This window comes from Oncorhynchus kisutch, linkage group LG25 (genome assembly GCF_002021735.2).
Source record: "Oncorhynchus kisutch isolate 150728-3 linkage group LG25, Okis_V2, whole genome shotgun sequence".
In the NCBI taxonomy this organism is placed as follows: domain Eukaryota; kingdom Metazoa; phylum Chordata; class Actinopteri; order Salmoniformes; family Salmonidae; genus Oncorhynchus; species Oncorhynchus kisutch.
In genome coordinates, this window is record NC_034198.2 from 40,740,451 (window position 1) to 40,752,619 (window position 12,169).

Below are 12,169 nucleotides of genomic sequence, written 5' to 3' on the forward strand. Positions count from 1 at the left end.
TAGCATTTCCTTTAGATTGTTTTACATGGGTCAAACGTTTCGGGTAGCCTTTCAAAAGCTTCCCACAATAAGTTGGGTGAATTTTGTCCCATTCCTCCTGACAGAGTCAGGTTTGTAGGCCTCCTGACAGAGTCAGGTTTGTAGGCCTCCTTGCTCACACACGCTTTTTCAGTTCTGCCCACACATTTTCTATAGGATTGAGGTCAGGGCTTTGTGATGGCCACTCCAATACCTTGACTTTGTTGTCCTTAAGCCATTTTGCCACAACTTTGGAAGTATGCTTGGGGTCATTGTCCATTTGGAAGACCCCTTTGCGACTAAGCTTTAACTGATGACTGATGTCTTGAAATTTTGCTTCAATATATCCACAGAATTTTCCTGCCTCATGTTGCCATCTATTTTATGAAGTACACCAGTCCCTCCTGCAGCAAAGCACCCCACAACATGATGCTGCCACCAACGTGCTTCATGGTTGGGATGGTGTTCTTCGGCTTGCAGGTCTCCCGCTTTTTCCTCCAAACATAACGATGGTCATTATGGCCAAAGAGTTATATTTTTGTTTCATCAGACCAGAGGACATTTCTCCAAAAAATATGATCTTTGTCCCCATGTGCAGTTGCAAACCATCGTCTGGCTTCTTAACCTCTTGAAGCTAGGAGGCACTATTTTCATGTTTGGAAAAATAACGTTCCCAAAGTAAACAGCCTATTTCTCATGACCAGATGCTAGAATATGCATATAATTGACAGCTTAGGATAGAAAACACTCGAAAGTTTCCAAGACTGTAAAAATATTGTCTGTGAGTATAACAACTGATACTGCAGGCAAAAACCTGAGAAAAATCCAATCAGGAAGTGACTCTTATTTTGAAACCCCTGTGTTCCTATGCATCCCTATTACCTATTGAAAGGGATATCAACCAGATTCATTTTTCTATGGCTTCCCTAATGTGTCTACAGCCACTAGACATAGTTTAAGGCATTTATTTTGAAAAATGAACGTGAACGACAACATTGCGTCAGTATTTATGAAACAAAAGGAACATTTGCTGTCTAACTGGGAGTCTCGTGAGTGAAAACATCCGAAGCTCATCAAAGGTAAATGATTTAATTTGATTGCTTTTCTGATTTGTGTCCAAGCTTCCTGCTGCTAGCTGCTATGCTAGGCTATCGATAAACATACACAAATGCTTGTCTTGCTTTGGCTGTAAAGCATAATTTCAAAATCTGAGATGACAGGGTGATTAACAAAAGGCTAAGCTGTCTTTCACTATATTTCACTTGTGATTTCATGAATATGAATATTTTCGAGTCATATTTTTTGACCGTTGCGCTATGCTAATTAGTGTAGTTGATGACAATTCTCACGGATCGATGTTGGGTAGTTCTAATAGGTTAATTAAAGGTGGTTGTTGAGCAGTGGCTTCTTCCTTGCGGAGCTGCCTTTCAGGTTATGTCGATACAGGATGCGTTTTACTGTGGATATAGATACTTTTGTACCTGTTTCCTCCAGCATCTTCACAAGGTCCTTGGCTGTTGTTCTGTGATTGATTTGCACTTTTCACACCAAAGTACGTTCATCTCTAGGAGACAGAAGGCGTCTCCTTCCTGAGCGGTATGACGGCTGCGTGGTCCCATTGTGTTTATACTCGCGTACTATTGATTGTACAGATGAACTTGGTACCTTCATGCATTTGGAAACTGCTTCCAAGGATGAGCCAGACTTGCGGAGGTGTAACAGAGGACTTGGCTGATTTCTTTTGATTTTTCCATGATGTCAAGCAAAGAGGCACTGAGTTTGAAGGTAGGCCTTGAAATACATCCACAGGTACACCTCCAATTGACTCAAAATATGTCAATTAGACTATCAGAAGCTTTTAAAGCCCTGACATCATTTTCTGGAATTTTCCAAGCTATTTAAAGGCACAGTCAACTTGGTGTATGTAAACTTCTGACCCACTGGAATTGTGATACAGTGAATTATAAGTGAAAAAAATCTGTGTGTAAACAATTGTTGGAAAATTACTTGTGTCATGCACAAAGTAGAAGTCCTAACCGACTTGCCAAAACTATAGTTTGTTAACAAGACATTCGTGGAGTTTTAATGACTCCAACCTAAGTGTATGTAAGCTTCAGACTTCAACTGTATATATACAGTGTTGTAATGATGTGCAAATAGTTAAAGTACAAAAGGGAAACAAATAAAGATAAATATATACATGTATTAATATGTCAGTGCCCCACACTCACCGTCACACTGCCGCCCGTAGCAACCGTGACAACATTCTGTTATGTTGACGTTTGAGTCGGTTTTCAGTTTCCCAAAAGCATCCGAAGGCTAAGTTCAAAGTTCAAAGGAACATTCATTACATTTCAGAAGCTATTATTAACATGGCACTTGAAAACACTTGTAATCTAGCGCCTGCCTCAGACTATTCGTAGAATCTCTTAGTGCACCGCTCAATGCTTCCCCCCCCCCCCTCCCGGGGCACTTTATACACAGTAGATCTCTGCTTAACCTAGAATCATATTGTTTTATCTTATTCTCTGTGACCCGACCAATAAATTCAGAACAAAGCTGCCAATGACTTTGCAATTGATACAAACAAGTGACGTAATATGCTTCAAAGGAAAAGCGAGACGACTGCATTGAAATATAAATAGCTATTTCAATCCTCGTGAAATACATTTTCAAATCAAAGGAGTATTATTGCAACTTGCTACTTGTAAGGCTACGTAATGCTTACTTATAAGCCCTTAACCAACAGTCCTGCTCAAGATGAAGAAACTATTTTCCAATTAGGCTAAAATAAAGTCATAATAAAAAGTAACATAATAAGAATAAGAATAACAAGGCTAGTTCCGGGGGGTACCGAGGCAGTGGGTACAGGTACAGGCTAGTTCCGGGGGGTACCGAGGCAGTGGGTACAGGTACAGGCTAGTTCCGGGGGGTAACGAGGCAGTGGGTACAGGTACAGGCTAGTTCCAGGGGGCACCGAGGCAGTGGGTACAGGTACAGGCTAGTTCCAGGGGGCACCGAGGCAGTGGGTACAGGTACAGGCTAGTTCCGGGGGGTACCGAGGCAGTGGGTACAGGTACAGGCTAGTTCCGGGGGGTACCGAGGCAGTGGGTACAGGTACAGGCTAGTTCCGGGGGGTACCGAGGCAGTGGGTACAGGTACAGGCTAGTTCCGGGGGGTACCGAGGCAGTGGGTACAGGTACAGGCTAGTTCCGGGGGGTACCGAGGCAGTGGGTACAGGTACAGGCTAGTTCCGGGGCTATATATAGGAGGCACCGGTACCGAGGCAGTGGGTACAGGTACAGGCTAGTTGAGGTAATCTGTACATGTAGGTGGGGGCGAAGTGACTATGTATAGGTAACAAACAAACAGCGAGTAGCAGCAGTGTACAAGAGGGGGGGGGGGGGGTTAGTCAATGTTATGTTGGGATTCTGTCTGCTTTCTAACCGAATGGTTATTCAACAGAGGTACAGCTTTCCAACAGAATGACCTGCGTGTAACGGTGGCCAATTTTTCTCAGAATCTCAAATCCATGTAAATTGTTTCAGAGTCACTGCGTTTACACAGGCAGTTCAATTTGGATCTTTTGACACTCATTTCTCTTTTGATTAATCCAATTGGATATGTTGCCAAGAACTGGGCAATATATCAACATTGAGCTACCTGTGTAAATGCCTTAGAGTTTGGAGTTGGGGTGACTCTGACATCATCTCCATGGATATGAGAGTGCAGGCGTCTGACTGACTTATTATGGTCGCTGTGACACCTCGGTATAACCGCACAGACAGACAGCTGATAGCCAATGCAGCACAGCCCATGTGTTTAAATTAACCCCTATTCGTTTTAATCGTTAGTCAAATCCACCAACATTAACACTCCAATCAAATAGTGAAAGAAACAATCACGAGGGAGAACATACTAGAGGGAGAACATATTCATATTAGAGGGAGAACATATTAGAGGGAGAACATATTAGAGGGAGAACATATTAGAGGGAGAACATATTAGAGGGAGAACATATTAGAGGGAGAACATATTCATATTAGAGGGAAAACATATTAGAAGGAGAACATATTCATATTAGAGGGAGAACATATTAGACGGAGAACATATTAGAGGGAGAACATATTCATATTAGAGGGAGAACATATTAGAGGGAGAACATATTCATATTAGAGGGAGAACATATTAGAGGGAGAACATATTAGAGGGAGAACATATTAGAGGGAGAACATATTAGACGGAGAACATATTAGAGGGAGAACATATTAGACGGAGAACATATTAGACGGAGAACATATTAGAGGGAGAACATATTAGACGGAGAACATATTCATATTAGAGGGAGAACATATTAGAAGGAGAACATATTAGAAGGAGAACATATTAGAGGGAGAACATATTCATATTAGAGGGAGAACATATTAGAGGGAGAACATATTCATATTAGAGGGAGAACATATTAGAAGGAGAACATATTCATATTAGAAGGAGAAGATATTCATATTAGAGGGAGAACATATTAGAGGGAGAACATATTAGAGGGAGAACATATTAGAGGGAGAACATATTCATATTAGAGGGAGAACATATTAGAGGGAGAACATGTTAGAAGGAGAACATATTAGAGGGAGAACATGTTAGAAGGAGAACATATTAGGGGGAGAACATGTTAGAAGGAGAACATATTAGAGGGAGAACATGTTAGAAGGAGAACATATTAGAGGGAGAACATATTCATATTAGAGGGAGAACATATTAGAGGGAGAACATATTCATATTAGAGGGAGAACATATTAGAGGGAGAACATATTAGAGGGAGAACATATTCATATTAGAGGGAGAACATATTAGAAGGAGAACATATTCATATTAGAGGGAGAACATATTCATATTAGAGGGAGAACATATTAGAGGGAGAACATATTAGAGGCAGAACATATTAGAGGGAGAACATATTAGAGGGAGAACATAATAGAGGGAGAACATATTCATATTAGAGGGAGAACATATTAGAGGGAGAACATATTAGAGGGAGAACATATTAGAGGGAGAACATATTAGAGGGAGAACATATTAGAGGGAGAACATATTAGAGGGAGAACATAATCATATTAGAGGGAGAACATATTAGAGGCAGAACATATTAGAGGGAGAACATATTAGAGGCAGAACATATTAGAGGGAGAACATATTCATATTAGAGGGAGAACATATTCATATTAGAGGGAGAACATATTAGAGGGAGAACATATTAGAGGGAGAACATATTAGAGGGAGAATATATTAGAGGGAGAACATATTCATATTAGAGGGAGAACATATTAGAGGGAGAACATATTAGAGGGAGAATATATTAGAGGGAGAACATATTAGAGGGAGAACATATTAGAAGGAGAACATATTCATATTAGAGGGAGAACATATTAGAGGGAGAACATATTAGAAGGAGAACATATTCATATTAGACGGAGAACATATTAGAGGGAGAACATATTAGAAGGAGAACATATTCATATTCGAGGGAGAACATATTCATATTAGAGGGAGAACATATTAGAGGGAGAACATATTAGAGGGAGAACATATTCATATTAGAGGGAGAACATATTAGAGGGAGAACATATTAGAGGGAGAACATATTAGAAGGAGAACATATTCATATTAGAGGGAGAACATATTAGAAGGAGAACATATTCATATTAGAAGGAGAACATATTCATATTAGAAGGAGAACATATTAGAAGGAGAACATATTCATATTAGAGGGAGAACATATTAGAAGGAGAACATATTCATATTAGAGGGAGAACATATTAGAGGGAGAACATATTAGAAGGAGAACATATTCATATTAGAGGGAGAACATATTAGAGGGAGAACATATTAGAGGGAGAACATATTCATATTAGAGGGAGAACATATTAAAGGAGAACATATTCATATTAGACGGAGAACATATTCATGTTAGACGGAGAACATATTAGAGGGAGAACATATTCATATTAGAGGGAGAACATATTAGAGGGAGAACATATTAGAGGGAGAACATATTAGAAGGAGAACATATTCATATTAGAGGGAGAACATATTAGAGGGAGAACATATTAGAGGGAGAACATATTCATATTAGTGGGAGAACATATTAGAGGGAGAACATATTCATATTAGAGGGAGAACATATTAGAGGGAGAACATATTCATATTAGTGGGAGAACATATTAGAGGGAGAACATATTAGAGGGAGAACATATTAGAGGGAGAACATATTAGAGGGAGAACATATTAGAGGGAGAACATATTAGAGGGAGAATATATTAGAGGGAGAACATATTAGAGGGAGAACATATTAGAGGGAGAACATATTAGAGGGAGAACATATTAGAGGGAGAACATATTAGTGGGAGAACATATTAGAGGGAGAACATATTCATATTAGAGGGAGAACATATTAGAGGGAGAACATATTAGAGGGAGAACATATTAGAGGGAGAATATATTCATATTAGAGGGAGAACATATTAGAGGGAGAACATATTCATATTAGAGGGAGAACATGTTAGAGGGAGAACATATTAGAAGGAGAACATATTAGAGGGAGAACATATTAGAGGGAGAACATATTAGAGGGAGAACATATTCATATTAGAGGGAGAATATATTAGAGGGAGAACATATTAGAGGGAGAACATATTAGAGGGAGAACATATTAGAGGGAGAACATATTAGAGGGAGAACATATTCATATTAGACAGAGAACATATTAGAAGGAGAACATATTAGAGGGAGAACATATTAGAGGGAGAACATATTAGAGGGAGAACATATTAGAGGGAGAACATATTAGAGGGAGAACATATTAGAGGGAGAACATATTAGAGGGAGAACATATTCATATTAGACAGAGAACATATTAGAAGGAGAACATATTAGAGGGAGAACATATTAGAGGGAGAACATATTAGAGGGAGAACATATTAGAGGGAGAACATATTCATATTAGAGGGAGAACACATTAGAGGGAGATTAGAGGGAGAACATATTAGAGGGAGAACATATTCATATTAGAGGGAGAACATATTAGAGGGAGAACATATTAGAGGGAGAACATATTAGAAGGAGAACATATTCATATTAGAGGGAGAACATATTAGAGGGAGAAATATTAGAAGGAGAACATATTCATATTAGACGGAGAACATATTAGAGGGAGAACATATTAGAAGGAGAACATATTCATATTCGAGGGAGAAACATATTCATATTAGAGGGAGAACATATTAGAGGGAGAACATATTAGAGGGAGAACATATTCATATTAGAGGGAGAACATATTAGAGGGAGAACATATTAGAGGGAGAACATATTAGAAGGAGAACATATTCATATTAGAGGGAGAACATATTAGAAGGAGAACATATTCATATTAGAAGGAGAACATATTCATATTAGAAGGAGAACATATTAGAAGGAGAACATATTCATATTAGAGGGAGAACATATTAGAAGGAGAACATATTCATATTAGAGGGAGAACATATTAGAGGGAGAACCATATTAGAAGGAGAACATATTCATATTAGAGGGAGAACATATTAGAGGGAGAACATATTAGAGGGAGAACATATTCATATTAGAGGGAGAACATATTAAAGGGAGAACATATTCATATTAGAACGGAGAACATATTCATGTTAGACGGAGAACATATTAGAGGGAGAACATATTCATATTAGAGGGAGAACATATTAGAGGGAGGAACATATTAGAGGAGAACATATTAGAAGGAGACATATTCATATTAGAGGGAGAACATATTAGAGGGAGACCATATTAGAGGGAGAACATATTCATATTAGTGGGAGAACATATTAGAGGGAGAACATATTCATATTAGAGGGAGAACATATTAGAGGGAGAACATATTCATATTAGTGGGAGAACATATTAGAGGGAGAACATATTAGAGGGAGAACATATTAGAGGAGAACATATTAGAGGGAGAACATATTAGAGGGAGAACATATTAGAGGGAGAATATATTAGAGGGAGAACATATTAGAGGGAGAACATATTAGAGGGAGAACATATTAGAGGGAGAACATATTAGAGGGAGAACATATTAGTGGGAGAACATATTAGAGGGAGAACATATTCATATTAGAGGGAGAACATATTAGAGGGAGAACATATTAGAGGGAGAACATATTAGAGGGAGAATATATTCATATTAGAGGGAGAACATATTAGAGGGAGAACATATTCATATTAGAGGGAGAACATGTTAGAGGGAGAACATATTAGAAGGAGAACATATTAGAGGGAGAACATATTAGAGGGAGAACATATTAGAGGGAGAACATATTCATATTAGAGGGAGAATATATTAGAGGGAGAACATATTAGAGGGAGAACATATTAGAGGGAGAACATATTAGAGGGAGAACATATTAGAGGGAGAACATATTCATATTAGACAGAGAACATATTAGAAGGAGAACATATTAGAGGGAGAACATATTAGAGGGAGAACATATTAGAGGGAGAACATATTAGAGGGAGAACATATTAGAGGGAGAACATATTAGAGGGAGAACATATTAGAGGGAGAACATATTCATATTAGACAGAGAACATATTAGAAGGAGAACATATTAGAGGGAGAACATATTAGAGGGAGAACATATTAGAGGGAGAACATATTAGAGGGAGAACATATTCATATTAGAGGGAGAACACATTAGAGGGAGATTAGAGGGAGAACATATTAGAGGGAGAACATATTCATATTAGAGGGAGAACATATTAGAGGGAGAACATATTAGAGGGAGAACATATTCATATTAGAAGGAGAACATATTAGAGGGAGAACATATTCATATTAGAGGGAGAACATATTCATATTAGAAGGACAACATATTAGAGGGAGAACATATTAGAGGGAGAACATATTCATATTAGAAGGAGAACATATTAGAAGGAGAACATATTAGAGGGAGAACATATTCATATTAGAAGGAGAACATATTAGAGGGAGAACATATTAGAGGGAGAACATATTAGAGGGAGAACATATTAGAAGGAGAACATATTCATATTAGAGGGAGAACATATTAGAGGGAGAACATATTAGAGGGAGAACATATTAGAGGGATAACATATTAGAGGGAGACATATTAGAGGGAGAACATAATCATATTAGAGGGAGAACATATTAGAGGCAGAACATATTAGAGGGAGAACATATTAGAGGCAGAACATATTAGAGGGAGAACATATTCATATTAGAGGGAGAACATATTCATATTAGAGGGAGAACATATTAGAGGGAGAACATATTAGAGGGAGAACATATTAGAGGGAGAATATATTAGAGGGAGAACATATTCATATTAGAGGGAGAACATATTAGAGGGAGAACATATTAGAGGGAGAATATATTAGAGGGAGAACATATTAGAGGGAGAACATATTAGAAGGAGAACATATTCATATTAGAGGGAGAACATATTAGAGGGAGAACATATTAGAAGGAGAACATATTCATATTAGACGGAGAACATATTAGAGGGAGAACATATTAGAAGGAGAACATATTCATATTCGAGGGAGAACATATTCATATTAGAGGGAGAACATATTAGAGGGAGAACATATTAGAGGGAGAACATATTCATATTAGAGGGAGAACATATTAGAGGGAGAACATATTAGAGGGAGAACATATTAGAAGGAGAACATATTCATATTAGAGGGAGAACATATTAGAAGGAGAACATATTCATATTAGAAGGAGAACATATTCATATTAGAAGGAGAACATATTAGAAGGAGAACATATTCATATTAGAGGGAGAACATATTAGAAGGAGAACATATTCATATTAGAGGGAGAACATATTAGAGGGAGAACATATTAGAAGGAGAACATATTCATATTAGAGGGAGAACATATTAGAGGGAGAACATATTAGAGGGAGAACATATTCATATTAGAGGGAGAACATATTAAAGGGAGAACATATTCATATTAGACGGAGAACATATTCATGTTAGACGGAGAACATATTAGAGGGAGAACATATTCATATTAGAGGGAGAACATATTAGAGGGAGAACATATTAGAGGGAGAACATATTAGAAGGAGAACATATTCATATTAGAGGGAGAACATATTAGAGGGAGAACATATTAGAGGGAGAACATATTCATATTAGTGGGAGAACATATTAGAGGGAGAACATATTCATATTAGAGGGAGAACATATTAGAGGGAGAACATATTCATATTAGTGGGAGAACATATTAGAGGGAGAACATATTAGAGGGAGAACATATTAGAGGGAGAACATATTAGAGGGAGAACATATTAGAGGGAGAACATATTAGAGGGAGAACATATTAGAGGGAGAACATATTAGAGGGAGAATATATTAGAGGGAGAACATATTAGAGGGAGAACATATTAGAGGAGAACATATTAGAGGGAGAACATATTAGTGGGAGAACATATTAGAGGGAGAACATATTCATATTAGAGGGAGAACATATTAGAGGGAGAACATATTAGAGGGAGAACATATTAGAGGGAGAATATATTCATATTAGAGGGAGAACATATTAGAGGGAGAACATATTCATATTAGAGGGAGAACATGTTAGAGGGAGAACATATTAGAAGGAGAACATATTAGAGGGAGAACATATTAGAGGGAGAACATATTAGAGGGAGAACATATTCATATTAGAGGGAGAATATATTAGAGGGAGAACATATTAGAGGGAGAACATATTAGAGGGAGAACATATTAGAGGGAGAACATATTAGAGGGAGAACATATTCATATTAGACAGAGAACATATTAGAAGGAGAACATATTAGAGGGAGAACATATTAGAGGGAGAACATATTAGAGGGAGAACATATTAGAGGGAGAACATATTAGAGGGAGAACATATTAGAGGGAGAACATATTAGAGGGAGAACATATTCATATTAGAGGGAGAACATATTAGAGGGAGAACATATTAGAGGGAGAACATATTAGAGGGAGAACATATTAGAGGGAGAACATATTAGAGGGAGAACATATTAGAGGGAGAACATATTCATATTAGAGGGAGAACATATTAGAGGGAGAACATATTAGAGGGAGAACATATTAGAGGGAGAATATATTCATATTAGAGGGAGAACATATTAGAGGGAGAACATATTCATATTAGAGGGAGAACATGTTAGAGGGAGAACATATTAGAAGGAGAACATATTAGAGGGAGAACATATTAGAGGGAGAACATATTAGAGGGAGAACATATTCATATTAGAGGAGAATATATTAGAGGGAGAACATATTAGAGGGAGAACATATTAGAGGGAGAACATATTAGAGGGAGAACATATTAGAGGGAGAACATATTCATATTAGACAGAGAACATATTAGAAGGAGAACATATTAGAGGGAGAACATATTAGAGGGAGAACATATTAGAGGGAGAACATATTAGAGGGAGAACATATTAGAGGGAGAACATATTAGAGGGAGAACATATTAGAGGGAGAACATATTCATATTAGAGGGAGAACATATTAGAGGGAGAACATATTAGAGGGAGAACATATTAGAGGGAGAACATATTCATATTAGAGGAGAACATATTAGAGGGAGAACATATTCATATTAGAGGGAGAACATATTAGAGGGAGAACATATTAGAAGGAGAACATATTAGAGGGAGAACATATTAGAGGGAGAACATATTAGAGGGAGAACATATTCATATTAGAGGGAGAACATATTAGAGGGAGAACATATTAGAGGGAGAACATATTAGAGGGAGAACATATTAGAGGGAGAACATATTAGAGGGAGAACATATTAGAGGGAGAACATATTAGAGGGAGAACATATTAGAGGGAGAACATATTAGAGGGAGAACATATTAGAGGGAGAACATATTAGAGGGAGAACATATTAGAGGGAGAACATATTAGAGGGAGAACATATTCATATTAGAGGGAGAACATATTAGAGGGAGAACATATTAGAGGGAGAACATATTAGAGGGAGAACATATTCATATTAGAGGGAGAACATATTAGAGGGAGAACATATTCATATTAGAGGGAGAACATGTTAGAGGGAGAA